General features: G+C 35.0%; 1 pseudogene; it reads right to left on the bottom strand.

Annotated features, from left to right (window-relative positions):
• Positions 1–2,315: 2,315 nt before the first annotated feature.
• On the bottom strand, positions 2,316–6,144 carry LOC140675950 (uncharacterized; annotated as a pseudogene).
• Between the last annotated feature and the right edge of the window lie 11,266 nt (positions 6,145–17,410).

The following is a 17,410-nucleotide window of genomic DNA, read 5'->3' as shown; positions in this document are numbered from 1 at the left end:
GATTTTGCGCACGGAGTTGTTCATTTTCTACTACGTTGTCGTTAAAATCGGTATTACTGCAATCACTAATATAATTACTATCGTCCGACAACGCATACTCTTTGTCTGACGACTCGTCTATTATCGCTTCGAAATTAATATTTTCCATTTATTCACTATTGTGTCACTAACAATTCTAATTAAATCTGGCGCTTGACAGCATTTCAAATAGATGGCAATTTTTAAGCAATAACTGTGACTTTACCGAAGCAGAGTTTTTAAATGGGATTAGGATGATCTTAAACTGTACGTATTTTACATTTAATAAAGTCACATATAGACAAACATTCGGAACTCCCATGGGCTCACCATTATCACCCATTATAGCTGACATAGTTATGCAAGACTTAGAGACGAAAGCTTTGAACACGTTATATTTCAATCCCCAGTTTTATTTTAGATTTGTGGATGACATAATCATGGCTGTACCCTCTGACTCTATACATTACACACTTAATAGTTTTAATTCTCAACATGACAGATTACAATTCACTATAGAAATAGAGAAGGATAATAGAATTAATTTCCTTGACTTAACATTCATGATTGAAAACAATATTTTAATATTTGACTGGTATCACAAACCCACATATTCAAGAAGATATCTAAACTATTTCTCACACCACCCACTACAACAAAAAAAGGGTACAATTATTAGTTTAGTGGACAGAACAGTCTTTCTCTCAAATCCTAAATATCACAGCAAAAATTTCGATTTGATCATCAGAATCCTGTTAAACAACAATTATCCATTAAAACTAATTTTTAATGTCATCCAGTCACGTTTAAATTCTATTATTAACAATAAGATTCTTATTAGTGACATACCAAATGCTGTGAACCGGTTTATTTCACGATTCCATATATACAAGGAATAATAGATAAATTCAGGGGTATAACTAAAAATTCGAGAGTGAAACTCGCATATTATAGCATAAATAAATTAAATAAAATAATTAGAACTCACAAAGACACCATTCCATCTGAATTAAAAACGAACGTCGTATACAAAATTAATTGCAACCAATATGAGGTCTCATATGTTGGTCAAACATCCCGAAAGTTAAAAACTAGAATCACAGAGCATAAAAGACATATACACCACAATACTAACACAAACTCTGTAATTACTAATCATAGAAGGGAGCTTAACCATGATTTTGACTGGGATAACGTTAAAATACTTGATGAGGCTCCATATTATACTAAAAGGCTAATCTCTGAGATGCTATTTATCAAAAGACAAAAGAAAGGTCTAAATTTACAAATTGATACGGATAATTTACCAGTTGTCTATCACGATATTGTTGGCGCTCTTCCTAAAATTTAGTGATGGGAAAACATTACATATACATATAACTTGTAGTATACCTTGACATTTACGATCGAACTCCACAGTACACGAGTCAACAATTTGTTCACCAACCGTCACTAATATTGTTAAAGAGTGAGTGAGCTTCATAACAGTTTTTGAACAGTGATTATCAATACATAATTTAATTAATTATATTAAAAACATCACCCATTCTTACAGATATCAACGAACATTGATATTCACACACAATATTATCAGGTCAATGGTTTCTTTTATTGTTGACTATGTTCGTCTGTAATAAACATCTATCGGAGTAGGTTCACACAACTAAGACAATAGCGTTTTACATTTATACTCATAACACGTTATTAAATATTCTCGTTTTAATTTATAAATTTTTATATTTGTGACTTAATTTTTGCACTGATGAAGACTCAAAGATTGAGCTCGAAACGTACGCATCCAAATAATTATATTATTATTGAATTGTAATTTCTTGTTAACATTTGTCGGTTTAATATCTTCGTATGAGTAGAGTTACGTAAATGCGATATAAAGATTCTCTTAACATTTGTAATTTTTGATATGAGGATTGATTTGCGTTATGATAATGCGATATAGAACACCGCTATTAGTAATTTTATTATTGAAGATTATGCGACATATGTAATAATTATTGTCATTTCTGATATTATCTATAATATACCTTATTATTGTGTTTTAATTATTATATGATAGTTTAATTAAGACCTAACTCGTTTAACACGACTTAATTTTTGCTCTCTATGGCCGTTTTTAACTTATTTAATAATTTATATTTAAGAGAGCACTGTGTGACTTTATTATTTATTGCTTTATTATTATATTATATTATATTTTATTATATTTATAATATTATATGAATAACAGACATTGTTATTTATATAATATAATAAATATAATAAATAGTAGGATTTTTCATTTATCTCAGATAAATGTCTGTAATAGACACCATGTCTGCAAAAGACACCATGTCTGTAATAGACACCATGTCTGCAAAAGACACCATGTCTGTAATAGACACCATGTCTGCAAAAGACACACCTCATAAATAAAAATATAGAAATGTAAAATATATGTGTAAAAATAAAATGTGGTACAATAGGGCTCCAGGCGAAGGTCCACATTACAAAAACCTAACGCGCCAATAGTGAAATCTCATAGATGGTGAGGAAGTCCACTATAACATTTTAATTAAAAACTTGCATGGTTAAATTTTTTGGTTAAAATAATTATAATATTTGCATTAAATGTTCGACACAATGTTGTGTAAATTAATTTAATATATTTCTATATTATAAAATTGTGCAAATTTATATTTCCATTAATTAAAATGTAAAGTTATAAAAAAATTGCAAAAATAATAATACAATAATACAAAAATTAAACGTATTTTTAAAAGTAACTATACTAATTTAATTATACTATTAATTAATTATATTAATTAATTGATTCAATTGTAGAATTTATTTCGTAAACCAAAATTAATCAGATCATATGCATAGAATATTTTATTTGTGTCAATTATTAACTTTTTATAAAAGTAAGTTTATTATATGTTATATGTTTATACGTCTTACATGTTTATTATATATTGGTATCATACATGTTATAATTGTAAACAAATTATTGTATTAATATAAATATTATTTACTTGAATAATTTTATATTGCGACATATTGTTTAACATTTTAAAATATGTATGACAATATATATGATTACCAAATACATAATAAACATGTAATAAAGCTTATAAATATGTAACATATAATAAACTTACTTAAAAAGTTAACATAAATAAAATGTTGTACACATATGATTTGCTGAATCTTAACTTACGAAGTAAATTCTATAATAATAATAATAAATAATTATATATAATTCTATAATAATTCTATATTTTTTTTGCGACAGGGGGTAAATGCATTTACGCATACCCCACCGGCCGGTCCGATAGGGTTATGTTGGACTCACCACCCTAGATCCCGCGTGGAATACTAACTAAAAACCCCCTGTTCATAATATATATATATATATATATATATATATATAGTCGGACCTCTTACCCTACGACATTTTCGATCCGAAATCTTCTCCTTAAACCTCTGATTCTACGACAAAAATTTGAGAGTGGGGGTATAATTCCCCTTTAGCGGTCATAGCATGAGAGGATTTTTTGTCGTAGAATAAGAGGTTTCGTAGCATAAGAGAGTCGTAGGATAAGAGGTCCGACTGTATATGTATATACTGTTACGTGCTGAACGCGACATAATGAATAAAAAGGTACAGTTATCTAGTTACAAGACTTTATATGGCGCAATGCTACAAGTCGAAGATGTTTTCTCAGAGAGAGACGACTTAGAACTGACTACTTTTATATCGCTGGACCTTCATTCTCGGAGGTCCAGCGATATAAAAGTAGTCAGTCCCCACATGCAGATAAAGTCGTGTGGCATCTCAAAGTGATGCGCTTATCGCTTAACCGAAAGAGATATCTCGCGAAGAGATATTAAGAGTGTCCTGTGGCTTATCCACATCTAGCGTGAGAAACTGCTGTCTCTTAATAAGATATCTATTCGTGAAATATTTGCGTGGGAAAGTTGCGGTACGTAACATCTTCCCCCTTAAATTACAGATCATCCTGGATCTGAGATTAATTCGAATATTTTTATAGTTATAAGTTTAACAAAATTACAAGTGACTATATAGTAACTTAATCTAATGTTACAATGTAAAATACATATATAAAGAAAATAAGAAAAAGCGGTTGCATTGTAAAAGATCTTATGTACTATGATCGCATATTTTCGCAAATGTATTTATATCAAATTTACAATGCATAGATGGGATATATGTATTAATTTAGATTTGATAATCGGTAATTTGAGAGCGGGGACGCTGTCTTCTCGCGCCCTGATCATTGTTCTCGCTACACTGAAGTGTTTCATTATCTTTGACGGGTATCGATGCAAGAGTAATTTCCTGTGGTGTGGTTGTTACACGTAGTTGTGCGTTACTGTTGGTTACATTATTATTAAAACAGTTATTGAAATAATGAGTACAGCCTTCTCTAGGTATACAACATAGTTAATGCATTTACTAAAAATGTTAATGCATTTACTTATTAGTGAACATTTTATGAAGATATATATGGTGACTAATATCAAAATGCCATACATTATATAATAGAACCAACTCATAGTACTTCCATATAGATTTATTGTTCGATGATGCTTACTTATTTCGTCTGCTTCCTTATATAGTTCATTCAGGCTAGAGCTTGCTGCTTTTAATAAATTAATGTCCAAATGAGGTACTTTACCGATATTTAATAATTGAAGTTCCAAAACATGTTCTTCTTTTTGATGTCCTCGCATAATTTTTTTGTGCTTAGATTAACGTTTGGGATAAAATCTTTTTCGATAGTGTCTATTATATTAATGGTTCGACTATGTAATAAAATATTATCTGAAATAGCATCGCATTTTTGAGATAATATAATTATTCCATTCGAATGCAACTGTGTCCGACGTGGTTTGTCATCTGGACATAAAATGTGAAGAATTTCCTCATGTTGTGCTGAATGAATCCAAGAATTCGCGGATTTCAATTGGTACCAAACAGTATTATGAAGTTTCATTAAACATATATCACATTCTTTTAATATGTTATCTAATTTGGCTGATCTTAACAGTTCTGACGCAATTATGAATACCAGTAATCTGCAATAATAAATTTGTTTGTTTACAGATCATCGCGTTGTTAACCTTTTTGCATTTCGCTATGTCTTGATCTGTTAAATGTGTGTATTGCAGTTTATCGGTTCTAAGTCCCATATATGTGTATGTTGGATTAATAAATGCGTAAACATTTTCTTCATTTTGTTTGATAGGTAGTGGAATTGCATTATATAAGGTAAAGTCAGTTTTGTCAAGTAATGGAATTTCGATGATATAAACTAACCTATGGTTTTTATAAAATACATTTAAGTTGCTAGAATCAATTAGATTATTAAATTGATTAGGTACTAGTGTTACAGGTAATCTTCTGTTGTTTATCATATGATGCGAATCTTTTAAATTATTAACAGTTCTTTGGGAGATAGGAATTTAGGATGGAGTAATCCTCGGCGTGCTAATAATATAGCGTCGGTAAGTATTTCTAGTTCCAATTCATATTCGAGCATCATTTCAGCACATTCTAGTAAATATGAATTTATTTTTATATTTATTTCCGTTTCCGTTAGTTTATTAGAGTTTTGTAACATGTGTGCCTTTAATGTGTTTAAATTAAAATCGATTTCTTTAAATTTTTGATTATTTGCTATAAAAACATTACTAAAGTTATTAATAGTTGATTGTATAATATTGATTTGTTTTTATATAGATTTCTTAATTGTTTTGAATTATTATAAACAATATCTATCTATTCGTTATAATAATCAGCATTATAAGAATCTAATGTGCCGAATAAAATCTTCGAAATTTGTCCTATCATATCATTAAGAATTTCTCTGTCTGCTTTTATTGCTGTTTATTTTCGTTCAATGCGTTGTAATTCTTGTAAACCTGAACATGATATGTTGTTTCCGTAGAGATTGTAGCATAAAATCTTGATCTTATGTACGTAAAATTCCAATAGTCTCTAAAAATAAGAAGATTACCGACACTTTCAAAGTAGATTCCGGGTAGGTGTGCTAATGGTTGATTGGTAAAGGCCTCGAAAGAGTTTGAACTAATTGGCATCATCATTCTGTAATAGGAAATATGCGCGTTTCAGTTAATTAACATGTAAAATTTGATTTTTGTTACCTCTCTTATATTCATAATTAACGTCATTTATTTTGCGTATAACTTGAAATGGTCCATTATATTGATCTGTCAATTTTCTACTACCAGTGTAGGGATTTGAATCTTTCCGTTGTCTCCGGCGAGATAGACCGTGTAACAATATTATTGATCGCGTAGGACTAACGTGCGAGCAAGGAGAAAAGGAGACTGAGTGCGAATCAGTCGAGACAAAGCCGCTCCAAAAACAAGACCGTTTACTCTCGATATCAGGTCGCGATTTTTGTCAGTCCGATAAATTACCTGTTGTACTTTTTTGTAATACATTTTAATACTGCATTTTATTTAAAATAAAGACAGTCTATCTTATTATACCACATAATTTGGGGGCTCAGCCGGGATCAGTGAGCGGTTGATAACGGAAGACCGGTAAGAGACGAGGTGGAGACAAAATATCAGCGAAGAGGTGAAGGTTCGTGGGTGCACGGCGATCGTTGGGAGTGATTCACGAGGTGCATAGCGAGTCGCTAGACGGGTGACGTACGCACGCGGGTGACGGAAGACCTCGGTGGATCAGGCGTTGACGAGTGCAATCGTGGGTGTGGGTGCGGACCAGGAAACGTGCAGCGTGGTGATTGGCTGAACAATACTTTGCCGGAAAGCTTTGAAATGTCCGATCCCAACGGTTTTAAAGTGACTGAACTGAAGGAAAAATTGAGCGCGCATGGTTTGTCGACGGGAACTAAGATCGAGCTTATTACTTGCCTAATGGAAAATGATCCGTCGGGATCGTGGGTAGCCGGAGGAGGTGAGGGTGACGTGGAGGACCACATTGACGACGGGGAAGAGCGGACCGACGGATGTAAGAGTGAATTGCGACGACGAGAAATGGACTATATCAGACGAGAAAAGGAGCTCATTGAACGAGAGCTCGAGCTAGTCCGTCGTGAAATTGCGATGCTGCGTGGGACGCGGCGGGAGGATTTTGCGAATCGCGGCAGCGGAGCGAGGATGGCGGTCCTCGGCAATGACCGAAGAGATGAGATAGCTGAGGTGCCACGATTGCAAACACGCATGAATCTGACGACGATAGCAGATCTTCTGAGCGAGTGCGACGGCGTCAGCGGCAATTTTAACACATGAGAAAAACAGTTACGTTATCTTGACGATGTAATGGAGCAATAAGGAGCGACGACAAGGAAAGAAACGCCCGTGACAGACGCTGTTTTAATTGCGGTGCGCGTGAACACATAAGTGCGAACTGCCCCGTAAGGGTGTTAAATGTTTTGAGAGCCGCGGGTATGGACACATCGCATCAAAATGTCCAAAAAAAAATATTGAGTCATAAAAACAACGGTTGCGTCTATCTCACGTACGGCTAGTAAAAAATATATAAAAGAAGTAACCATCGGCAATCGGGCTATCGCGGCACTGATAGATACCGGTAGTGATATCTCTATGATGCGTGCGAATGAATACGCATTGTGCGGATCACCCGGATTGCGAGCATCCGGAATAGAATTTCGCGGATTCAGGGATTATTGTGTGACGACGTTGGGATGTTTCGAGACGCGGGTAGTAATAGACGGAAATCTGTATGCAATATGTGTGCACGTTGTTCCCGACGCGGTAGTGCAATATAATTTGTTAATTGGCGCCGATTTTCTAGATTCGGTAGAGATCAATGCGAGGCGAGGCGTAATCTCCATAAAACCGATATGCGAACAGACGACCGACTGTGAAGAGCGACCGGAAATTGTAGCGATAGATGCAATACAATGTGCGACTGAAATAGATATTGCGTATGTACAAGATGCAAACCATAGACGAAAGATAGCGAATCTGATTGAAAATTATAAACTGAATAAATCGCGGGAATTTGATGTTAAAATGACGTTAGTCTTAAAAGACGATGAACCGACATATCAAAAAGCAAGACAGTTGTCCCAGGCAGAGAGAGACATTGTAAATGTGCAGATCGAGGAATGGGAAGGGCGAGGTATTGTGAAACCTTCGGCTTCTGAGTTCGCGAGCCCTATTGTTCTCGTAAAAAAAACGACTCGTATAGATTGTGCGTTGATTATAGACTGTTAAATAACAAAATCGTAAAGAACCGATATCCTCTTCCTTTAATAGAAGATTAACTGGATCGGTTGCAGGGCGCAAAGATTTTCAGCATGCTCGATTTGCACAACGGTTTTTTTCACGTTCGCATGGACGAAGCAAGTGTAAAATATACTTCGTTTGTCGTGCCTGATGGCCAATTCGAGTTTCTGCAGGTGCCATTCGGGTTGTGTAATTCTCCTTCCGTTTTTCAAAGATTTGTTGCCACGGTTTTTCGAGACTTGACCAGAGAAAAAATCATGTTGATATATATGGACGATCTGATTGTGATTTCGGACAACGAAAGTAACGGGGTGAAAAATCTTAAAATTGTTTTGAATATCGCAAGTCGTGCCGGGTTAATAATAAATTGGGAAAAATGTTGTTTCTTGCAGAGGAAGGTAGAATTTTTAGGTCACGTTATCAAAAACGGAACGGTTCGTCCATCCGAGCAGAAAACCAGAGCGGTTATGTGTTTTTCCGAACCGCGGAGCGTGCGCCAGATTCAAGCGTTCTTGGGCTTGAGCGGATATTTTCATAAGTTCGTCCCAGGTTACAGTACGATGGCCCAACCTCTATCAGATTTGTTAAGAGCGGGAATGCCGTTTCGGTTTGGTGCGGCCGAGAACGAAGCGTTTAAGCGATTAAAAACTGTGTTGAGTGAGCGACCAGTGCTAGGCTTGTATCGCGTAGGTGCGGAGACCGAGCTTCATACCGACGCGTCAAAATACGGCTACGGAGCAATATTGTTGCAAAAAAATAACGAAGATCAAATGTTACACCCAGTATACTACGCGAGCGGCAAAACAACCCCGATAGAAGAAAAATATACAAGCTATGAATTGGAAGTTCTAGCGATTGTAAGAGCGCTCAAACGGTTCCGCATATACTTGTTGAACACGCCATTTAAGATTGTCACTGATTGTCAGTCGTTTGCTTTAACGATAGCAAAGAAGGATTTATGCGTCTGAGTGGCTCGATGGGCATTGCTCCTGGAGGAGTTCCAGTACACGGTGGAACATCGCCCTGGGAAGAGTATGAGACATGTCGACGCCCTGAGCCGAAATCCATTACCACATTGTCTGACTGTGAGCGAGTGCGAGGAAGGATTAATTGCGCGTTTAAGAAAAGCACAGAGAGAGGACGACGGTTTGAGGCGAATTCTTTAGGCGAGTTAGCGAGAGGAGACGAACGGCTACATGATTCGAGGGGGAATCTTATACAAAGAAGTGAACGATGATATACGGCTGGTAGTTCCTAGAGAGACGCCGATAATAAGGAATATGCACGAACAAGGCCATTTTGGAATCAATAAGACGGAAATATTAACAAAAGGCGACTATTGGATTTCTGATTTGCGCGCCAAGATCGAGAACGTGGTAGCGAATTGTGTCGTATGCATTCTGGCGGAGCGAAAGCAAGGAAAACAAGAATACTTCCTGAATCCTATCGAAAAGGGAAGCGTGCCGCTTGATACGTACCACATCGATCATCTGGGTCCGTTGCCGTCTACAAGGAAAAATTATGTGCATATCCTAGTGGTCATCGATGCGTTCTCCAAATTCACTTGATTATATGCGACCAAATCAATGAGCGCGGCCGAAGTGATTAATCGCTTAGGGAAGCAATCAGCTGTTTTCGATAATCTCAGACGAATCGTGTCAGATAGAGGTTCAGCATTTACTTCGCGGGAGTTCAAGGATTACTGTCAATCGGAAGGCATAAAGCATTATCTAACAACCACAAGAGTACCACGATCTAACGGTCAAGTCGAACGAGTAAATCGCACATTGATATCGTTACTAACCAAACTAGCTGCGCCAAAACACGACGAATAGTATAAACACCTCGATATTGCTCAATCATATTTGAATATGACGCCACACAGAAGTGTTAAGACAACACCTTTCCGTATCTTATTTGGAGTTGATCCACGCACTCGTGACAAGTTCGACGTCAAAGAGTTGCTAGAGAGCGAACACATTGCTTTATTTGATAGCGATCGAGAGGAGTTAAGGCTGCAAACAAGAGAGAACATCATTCAGATTTAGAAAGAAAATAAAAGAAACTTCGACAGAAGGAGAAAGGCGCCTCTTAAATATCGAGAGGGAAACCTGGTGGCTATTCGACGTACGCAATACAGCCCTAGACTCAAGCTGGCTTCTAAATATCTCGGGCCATATGAGATCGTGAAGGTCCTGCGTAATAACCGCTACACGTTGCGCAAAATTGGCGAGCATGAGGGACCCCTTCAAAGATCATCGGCGGCGGACTTCATGAAGCCATGGATTGATGGTAGCGACGACGAAGAGATTTTTGAAATAGCTATCGAAGAAGAAGGATGTGAGCATTCGGGGCGAATGCTAGAACAGGACGGCCGAGTGTAAGGATTTGAATCTTTCCGTTGTTTCCGACGAGATCGACCATGTAACAATATTATTGGTCGCGTAGGCCTAACGTGCGAGCAAGGAGAAAAGGAGACTGCGTACGAGTCAGTCGAGACAAAGCCGCTCCAAAAACAAGACCGTTTACTCTCGATATTAGGTCGCGATTTTTGTCAGTCCGATAAATTACCTGTTGTACTCTTTTGTAATACATTTTAATACTGCGTTTTATTTAAAATAAAGATAGTCTCTCTTATTATACCACACCAGTTCTGATTGTTTCGTGAAGTACATAAACGTATTCTCCCGGATCTAATATAAATAATTTCACGCGTCTATCATAATATTGTTTCGCGGATTCTTTTGCTTTCTGGAGATTTTCCTCCGCGCACTTTTTTAAATAGGATAATCTATCAACTAAATCTGCAAGAAATTCTCTATGTGTAATTCCCTGTCGTGGTTCGCTGAGTTTAATCGTGGTTTACGACCAAAAATTAATTCGTAAGGAGATATCTTTGTCTTTTCATGATACGAGGTGTTATATGAAAACATCGCAGCATCTAGAGATGAATCCCAGTTATTTTGTTGTTGATTAATATAAGGCTTTAAATATTCGGCTAACACGTGATGTGAGCGTTCCAACGATCCGTTTGATTGCGGATGATAAACGCTAGTTTTAACCTGTTTCATTTTAAAAATTCTTGCAATTTCCATCATTATTTCACCTGAGATATTACTACCTTGATCAAACAATAATTCCTTTGGCGAGCCAAAGGTATAGATATATTTATTAATAATTATATTAGCTATGGTTGTGCTGTTTGTGTGAGGTAACGGATACGCTGTGCAGAATTTCGTCAATTGATCTTGTGTAGTTAATATATATTTATTACCATTTTCTGTTTCTGGTAAGAGCCCTACAATATCTATTGCGACTTTTTGAAATGCTTCATGTGGCGTGTCAGTAATAAACATAGGAGCTCTTGTTTTTACACGGACTAATTTTCGTTTTTGGCAATTTTGACATGCTTTTACATAGTTTTTAACATCTTGTTTTATACCATCCCATGAATAATATTGCTGTATTCGTTTTAAAGTTTTAGTGACACCTTTATGGCCGCCGATTCTTGAGTTGTATAATTCTTTGAGTGTGTCTTGTTTCAAGTGTGGATCCGTAATCTTTTCAGTTAAAGATTCGAGTAAAAATACTTCTATTAGTGTGTCTTTGAATAAGTATTTAATCATTTGAGTTATTTTTATTCTATTAGTAGTGTCTCCTATGGGTGCTATTGATATTATTTTTTGATTGTTTTCTATAGTATATTCTTTTAATTTGACTAAACAATTAAAAATAGTTTCTGGATGATTTGTGGATGCTTGTTTATTTTCCCGCGTAATTAGATTTATTTCGATTAAATGTTTCTTTTTTATTATATCGATGTTTCCTGATGTAAGTGTTAAGTCCTCGGCTTTATTATCATTGGTTTTAGACAACGTAATTTTTATTTTAGGAGAAGGGATTGCTTCCGTTACTAATAATCCTTTTATTTTACCCGAAGTTTGTGGGGTGACATTATCTGTTTTCCATAGTGAATCATTTAATGCGTGTTGTAAGAATAAACTATAAGTAGGATTTTTATTACTGCTCGAAGCTTTAGCTTGTAAAACTGATATTTGAGGTATTCTAGAAAGAGCATCTGCATTAGTATTTCGTTCTTTATATAGACCTTCATAATCGTATTCTTTCAGTTTTAATCGCCAACGCATTAAACGAGATGACGGATCTTTAACATTAAAAAGCCAAACTAATGGTTTATGGTCAGTAATTATTTTAAATCTTTTACCATATAAGTATGGTCGAAAATGCTTTGTTGCCCATACGATGGCTAAGAGTTCTTTTTCCGTAGTGTCGTAATTACGTTCTGCTTTATTGAGCGTTCTAGAAGCATAGGCGGTTGGAAGATCATTTCCTATCTTTTCTTGTGATAAAATTGCACCGATTCCTTCATCGCTAGCATTCGTAGTTAATATTAATTCTTTATTAAGATCTGGATATTGCAAAATAGGCTCACTTGATAATAATTGTTTAATTTTTTCAAAATTTATTTGCTGTCGCATTTCCCATTTAAACGGTATATTTTTCCTAAGAAGTGATGAAAATGGATGAGTAAGCGAACTAAAATTTTTGATAAAACGTCGATAATAACCAACGAGGCTTAAGAATTGTCTAAGTTTTTTATGATTTCTTGGAACGGAATATTGTTTTACTGCTTGCACTTTTTTTGGATTAAGTTTTACTCCTTTGTCTGAAATTATATGGCCTAAATAAATCAATTCTTTTTTGAAAAATTCGCATTTATCTGGTTGCAAGCTAAGACCAGCTTCTCTAAATCGTTCAAAAAGCTGATTGAATTTTTGTTTATGTTCTTCTAAAGATTCCGCATAAATGACAATATCGTCTAAATAAACAAAACAAACATTTCCTTGTAAACCTGCTAAAACATTATCTATTAAACGTTGGAATGTTGCAAGGGCATTTTTTAATCCGAAGGGCATCTTTTTATATTCATTATGACCGTTAGGTGTGCTAAAAAGCTGTTTTTATTGAATCTTGTGGACTCATCGGAATTTGATGAAAACCCGACGCTAGATCGAAACACGAAAAATATCTGGCTTTTCCCAATTGATCTAAAATGTCTGTTATATTAGGCAAGAGATAAGCATCGCCAATAGTTTTATCATTTAATTTACAAAAATCTATCACTAATCTCCATCTTTTGTTACCATTGACATCCGCTTTCTTTGGTACCACCCATAATAGTGAATTAAATAATGAAAGAGATGGTTGAATAATATCTTGTTCAAGTAATTTGTTAATTTGTTGTTTAATCTCCTCTTTGTGGATAGGTGGGTATCTATATTGTTTAACGGCTATAGGAGCGTTATCCGTAGTAGGGATAGAATGTGTGATTCGATTTGTTCCTTTTAATTTGTCCCCGGTAAATGAAATATGTCGTTATAATTTTCTATCATAGGTAATATAGAAAGTTGTTCTTCTTCATTTAAGTGATTTAATCTTAGATTTCCTTCAATAGTCTTAATCTATCTGTTAGATTATTTGAGATCACCGAATTAATTACGCACGCAGGGCTGTCCCTCGAGCTCGTGTTGATTAACACTGGCTCTACGTCGATTATGGGTGTCTTGATATTCAATTCTTTTTCTGTCGTATTAATTACATATGTATGTATATTACCGTTAATTACTTTTACGATGCTATCTATAAGAAATACGCCGTTTGATATTTCTTGTCGATTTATTAATCCGTCATTAATATTATTTTGTTTAGCTTTAATTATACATGGGCATATGGTTCTAGGCGGTAATGTTGACATATTACTATATTGTAATAAATATACTTTATTATTTTGTATAGTAACCGTTTGTTTTTCAAAGTCTATTTTTGCATTTTCGAGACGTAAAAAGGTTGATCCGATAATTCCTTGTTCTCTTAATGGAAATTTACTCGGTACTACGTGAAATTCATGATTGCCGTTTTCTGAATTTAGATATACAGTTCCGAGAGTTTGCTGTTTTTCTTCCGTTATGCTTTGTATTTCGACTTTTCTATCTTGATATACTAATGTGTCTCGGAGCAAGGCATTCGCTTTAATAATATTTATGTTAGCACCCGTATCTAATAAGAATTTGTCCGTTGGATTTCTGAGCTGGCTGAAAGGGATTGAGATGACATTTCGGGAATTTGTTCGGATTGTGTATGTTCCAGCTCTGTTTCGATCAGGTGGATCGAATTTGCACGGCTCGATGATTGGCCCTGGCGTTGCACGCCTGTCGCTTGGCCTTGATAGTTTAAATTATTGTTAGGTTGAGTATTACTATTATTATAGCGATAATTATTTGAATTACCTGATCTATCCGATTATCGTTATTTTGCCCGTTATTTATTTGGTGTCTATTGGTTTGTACATTAAATCTATTTCCAGAATTATTGTCGAAATTTTGCACAGGATTAAATTCACGTCTATTATAATTATATTGAAAATTTGGATTTGAATTTCCGTTTTGATTCTGTGTATGGAAAATTTTTACTCCTGCATTCATTTTCAGAATGCCCGATTTTTTTACAATAATTACAAGTTATAGTTTGAACATTAGATTTATTAACTTTAAATCTTTCTGCGTGATATTGTGATTTTCGTATGAATCTAACTGCACTTTCTATTGCTTCTTCTAATGTATTAAATTTCTGTGCTAAGAGATGTTGTCCGATATATTTGTGTAATCCGCCCAAAAAGTTATCTATTAATTTATTAGTGGCAAAAACTCTTAATCCTGTTCTTGCTGTTGGATCAGGATAATTAGAAATTGCAATAATCATTTCAGAATTTAATTTTCTTACTTTGGTAATATAATTTTCAATGGATTCATCTCTATTTTGCCTGAGATTATTTATTTCGAGTTCCTAATGATCAAAAGTTTTGCTATTGCTGAATTCTTTTTCCAACGCGCTACATAATTCGTCGAGATTCGTGATCGTATATAAGGATCTAACTAGTGCGGCTTCGCCTGTTAATTTTGTTTGGAGGATTACTCTGAAAAAGAAGGTTCTTTCGACCGGTTCGACTATTTCGAGAATTCCTTTACAGTCGGACATAAATTGATGTGTTGGGATATTTTTGCCGTTAAAAACTGATGAAAGTGTTAAACTATTCCGAACAGAAAAATAACTATTATTTGACGAAACAGAGGATCTACGACTGTGGCTCGTCTCGTCTTGGTTTTGCGTAATATCTGCCGCTTGATCGTTCATGATTATCGATTTTACTTTAATGTAAATTTAAATTCTAATCTGCTGTTTCTTAAACTACTATTTTCTAAACTACCTTCTTCAGAACTATCTGTATTAGAATGTGTTTTAGGATTTTTTGTAGTTCATTAGCTTACAGTAATACGGCGTATAACATTATTGCTGGGAGCTGGGGAATGTTTGATGCTGCTCCAAGATGCTGTTGACTCGAAGTCCGATGAAGTAGTCCTTTTACGTGTCGGCCGTCCACGGAGTTTCGTTGTTGTCGTTCTCTCGGAAAGGTTCCGGGATGCTTCGCCTTCTTCTTCGCTCGTTGTATTTCCGCAGCATCTGCCTGACCTTTTACCTTGTATATTGAGCAGTGATTTGCCAAGATTTTATCGGTGGGTAGACCACGAAATTATTGCACCTATTACTGCACTTGTTAAACAGGAACAGTTAGTCTTCGGTCTTCTACCTCAATGTTGCGCTGTACGGCTTGTAAGGTTTTCTCGAATTCAGACTTCTCCGCTCGTATTCTTCTTTCATGCTTTATTTCGACTTCGTACTTTACGTAAATAACGAAGTAAAAATGGTAACAATTTGTCTTCTGGATAACTAAGTACCGCTGCCACCAATTGTTACGTGCTGAACGCGACGTAATGAATAAAAAGGTACAGTTATCTAGTTACAAGACTTTATTTGGCGCAATGCTACAAGTCGAAGGTGTTTTCTCAGAGAGAGACGACTTAGAACTGACTACTTTTATATCGCTGGACCTTCATTCTCGGAGATCCCCACATGCAGATAAAGTCGTGTGGCATCTCGAAGTGATGCGTTTAACCGAAAGAGATATCTCGCGAAGAGATATTAAGAGTGTCCTGTGGCTTATGCACATCTAGCGTGAAAAACTGCTGTCTCTTAACAAGATATCTATTCGTGAAATATTTACGTGGGAAAGTTGCGGTACATAACAATACACGCAGCAATCAAAAGAATTTTTTATTTTTTTATTTAATTTTTATTTCTTTATTAACTTTATTTTTTTTAACAATATATGTATGTATATATATATATATATATACATATATAAAATGTAGATATATATATTATATATATATATATATACATACATACAGGGTGTCCCATAAAGATTGAATCAACGTTCGTGAGCAGGTAGAGCGCATTAAACTGAACAGAAAAGTCCTGTACCATTTTGCGATTTTCGGAATAATTATTGAGAAATTAATTTACGAAGATCGGCAGATCCGGCGCGAGTATCAGTCCGCCGCAGGAAAGATTGCGAGAAGGACGGCCCTAAGGACGGTCGCTAAGCGCGCGCGGCGTAAATAGGCGCCATTGCCTCGTGGTTACCTATATATATATATATATATATATATATATATATATATATAGAGAGAGAGAGAGAGAGAGAGAGAGAGAAGATTCTGACTATATAATTCACATATACGATAGAAATATTTGCATTGTCTCCAAAACATGCGTTAAAACTTAAAGTCTTTCTTATAGTAACCGCATACTTTGAGGACTATTATATGTATATAATAAACGAATATTTAGGGGACAGTTCTTAAAATATACAATTAAATATACAATTCACATATATGTATATATACATATATGTACGTACAGGATGTCCGGTAATCGCCTCAACAATTAAGGGCAGATTCTCTGATCGATTAAAAGATGATTTCTCCTTAACAAAAATCTTAAAACATTAATAATTTTCAACAAGTTATAAGATAGAATAAAAGGAGTTTTTCGTAAACTAGATTTTGTGGAATTAAAAAGCTAACATAATTATATTCTTTATTTAATTTCAGATAGAGTTTATTTTAATAAAAGTTGAAATCGAGGCTTAGTTACAAATTATGTAATAACAAAAATTGGAATCTTGTAGAAAGTGATGACATTT

This window comes from Anoplolepis gracilipes, unplaced genomic scaffold (assembly GCF_047496725.1).
Source record: "Anoplolepis gracilipes unplaced genomic scaffold, ASM4749672v1 Contig22, whole genome shotgun sequence".
Classification (NCBI taxonomy): domain Eukaryota; kingdom Metazoa; phylum Arthropoda; class Insecta; order Hymenoptera; family Formicidae; genus Anoplolepis; species Anoplolepis gracilipes.
This window is presented reverse-complemented; position numbering and strand designations above follow the sequence as displayed.